At 42.8% G+C, this 3,527-nt stretch overlaps 1 pseudogene; it reads left to right on the top strand.

Annotated features, from left to right (window-relative positions):
- The first annotated feature begins 172 nt into the window (after positions 1–172).
- LOC102873581 lies at positions 173–700 on the top strand (annotated as a pseudogene).
- The last annotated feature ends 2,827 nt before the right edge of the window (positions 701–3,527 follow it).

Here is a 3,527-nt window from a genome sequence, read left to right as displayed (position 1 = left end):
AAAGAAAGAAAGAAAGAAAGAAAGAAAGAAAGAAAGAAAGAAAGAAAGAAAGAAAGAAAGAAAGAAAGAAAGAAAGAAAGAAAGAAAGAAAGAAAACTTTCAGTCACACTGGCTAAATAAAAAAGCATAGTACTCCTTTTCAGTTCCAGCTCCAGACACCGCCACTGTCACAATGTTGATTCCCAAGAAGAACCGGATTGCCATATATGAACTTTTTTAGGAGGGGGTGATGGTGGCCAAGAAGGATGTCCACAAGCTAAAGCACAAGCCAAAGCACCCTGGACTGGCAGACAAAAACGTGCCCAACCTTCATGTCATGAAGGCCACGCAGAGTCTCAAGTCACGAGGTTACGTGAAGGAACCGTTTGCCTGGAGACATTTCTGCTGGTACCTTACCAACAAGGGTACCCAATACCTACGTGATTACCTCCATCTGCCCCCGAGATGGTTCCTACCACCTTGTGCCGCAGCCGTCCTGAGACTGGCAGGCCACGACCAAAAGGTCTGGAAGGTGAACGACCCGCAAGATTGACTCGAGGCTGACAGAGACATACACATGGTGTGCAGAGCCTCCTGGTGCCGACAAGAAAGCCGAGGCTGGGGCCGGTCAGCGACTGAATTCCAATTCAGAGGCGGATTTGGCCATGGATATGGTCAGCCACCTCAGCAAAGTTGGAGGGAATTGTTTAACGCTGAATAGACATGTAGCCAGAAAAACAAACAAACAAAAAACCCAACCATAGTACTTTCCTTTAAATATGTCAGAAAGCTGTTATTACACACACACATTTGTTTATGAACTAAATCTCCATACATGCATCTACATGCTAAGTAAATCCACAGCGGTTATTTCTCAGCTGCAGACGAATACATTTAGAGTACTTTTTCAGTTTCTTCTTCAGATCATTCTTAACATTAAACACAACTTTTGGCAATCATTTTTCAAAAGCAGTGGAAAAAATTCAATAGCGGTCAAGTTAGAACAATTGCAATGTATGTGATGGCGTTGCTAACCTAATCCTTGTTACCAATTTCCATCAAGTAGATTCTAACCCACATGGACCACCAAGGACAAATCGCCATGCCTGCTGTGAGCATGGCTGTAACCTTTACCGGACTGTGGCAGCTGTCTCCTATGAAGGTGCTGGTGGGTTTGAACCACTGATCTTTCCGTTAACAGCCACTTAATTATAACCACGATGGCACCGGGCTGCCTTTGTAATCTAGCACCAGCTATAAAAATCCAAGATCTGCTTTAGATTCTCTTCCTCTTAACTAAACTACTTTCAGCACAAAAGGAGTAACTCACAGGGCTTGGGAACAGAGGGGCTGCTACAGGGAAACATAATTTGGGTGTTTATTTGTACCTCTTAACTGGAAAGTTAACAAGCAAGGCCCTCCACCTCGTATGTTTATAATAAGAAACTGCAGCTCTTGGTTCTTGTTTGATTTTGGTTTTTCTTTGCTGGGCTTCCAGGATTCAGCAATTAAGAGTGTGACGTAGAAGACCCATCATTCACTAGGCTTTTAGAGCTTCTCTTTGGCATTCAATGGAAAGAAATTAGTTCATGTGTCATTTCTGACCAAGCTTGATTCTGAACTACTCATACCCTTGCATTAGTTATGATAGAAGTCTTCTGAAGATTGTTAAATTTAGAGCTATTCTCATGGTCCAGTAAAACCTGTCATTTCTATGCAACTTACAACAGGAATGAAAAAAATTACTATTTATGACTAACTGAATTAAAAATGTAACTGTTTGCTAATAAAAATAATTCATAAAAGCAGTCAAGGTCATGGCTGTTGGGTCAGAGTCAACTCCTGTCTGGCCCTCTGGTGAGGGTTCACATTTTGACCACCACACAGGTGGAGCCGGCCACCTTCCTCTCACAATGCAGCTGGTGGATTAGAACTTCCAGCTTTGGGTTGGCAGGGCAACTCTTTACCTACTAGGCCACCAGTTGAGTACCACCGAGTGGGAACCGACCCAGAGCTGACCCTCCAGTGGGGTTTTCAAAGGCAGTAAATCATACAGGAGGAGATGGCCCTTCCTTCTCCCATGGAGCAGCTGGTAGATTTGAACCGTGTCTCTTTGGGACTGCAGTGTACCTTCTTGCCAGTAGGCCACCAGAACTACCTTATTTAAAAATCATCAGTGCATAGAGATGTAAATTCTTAACAAGGAGGTTCTCTAGTGAAGACACTGATTTTTTTTTAAAAGATATTTAAAGAAGATGGGGGAAAGTGATAATAAAACACAACATCTCATAGGTGGGTAATAAGCATGCAATCAAAAGTACAGTCCTGATATTGTCCTTGAAATGCTGTTGGAGGAGAAAGAAATGTGTTCAATTAGGCCAGGCAGGTGCAGCACCATTTCTCCATTATCCCAGAGAAAGAAATTGAGACACACACACAGGAGCAAGAGAAATCAATGCCCCCTGATCATAAGGCATGATTTTGTTTGCAAAAAAGCTGCTCCCAGAAGCGCAATGCATTTGTCTGTCTGATGAAAACCGGAGCCGTGGTCGTGAGCCTTGACCTGTGTGTGGGATTGAATTAGCTTTGACATGACTGTTCTGTGCCTCTGAATAACTTCTGGTCTGCCATTCACTGATTAATTGGGAGGGAGAAGCTCACCCACATAATGAAACCTTTTCTGTCATCTCGTTTGTATTTAACTGGCAGCGCTGAGCTGTCAAAATAGCTTGAGAAGTGTCTGAGGATGCGAGGCAAGCACGTTGACTGCGGATTAAAGAGGCATGTGACCTCAGTCATCTTAGAGAGATCTGGACCGTGTGATGCATTCCTACAGGAAATACTTTTGGAAAATGGGTTTTTGTGAACTTGGTGCTGAATCTGCTTAGAACATTTAAATCTGTTCAATGCTATTTTTGAACAGCAACGAAAAAAAAATTTCTCCTTCAAACTTTATTCCGAAAGGGTTGAGATGAAAGATGAAAAACGGAACCCAGATATCATTCTCCCAACGCCAACTTTCAACAGCGTAGGGCCATCATGAGACAGCAGTACCCAACTCGGTTAGTCTTCCCTTTGGATTACAGTGGAATGCAGCTGGGAGGGTGGTGATAAACGTCTTGTGTACCTCTCCCTCTTTTCATCTGTTGGGGTCTAAATGTAAAGAAAAAGTCTGGAAAGTGTCCCAACCAGACCCTCAAAAGCTTCTGAAGTCAGTTCCGTTCTACAATAGTGGCACTATGCAGTATTTGTCCTTTTTGTGACTGAGATATTTCACTCAGCATAATGTCCTCCAGGGTCACCCATTTTATATAATATTTCCTGCGTCCCTTGTTTTTCAATGCAGCATAGTATTCCACTGTGTGGATATACCACAGCCTCTCTATCCATTTGTTTGTTGATAGGCACGTGGGTTGTTTCCAACTCTTTGCTATTATGTACACTGCATTGAAACAGATGAGAGAGAGAACAGTTTAAAAACGATATGTGATTGGGTATTATGGTCATGACAAGAGTCCAAAATGAAGGCTGAATAGTGGAGTGGACAT

Source organism: Elephantulus edwardii, unplaced genomic scaffold (assembly GCF_000299155.1).
Source record: "Elephantulus edwardii isolate Elephantulus edwardi_28Jun2011 unplaced genomic scaffold, EleEdw1.0 scaffold00027, whole genome shotgun sequence".
Classification (NCBI taxonomy): domain Eukaryota; kingdom Metazoa; phylum Chordata; class Mammalia; order Macroscelidea; family Macroscelididae; genus Elephantulus; species Elephantulus edwardii.
Note: the sequence above shows the minus strand (reverse complement) of the source record. Positions and strands in the feature narration are given on the sequence as shown.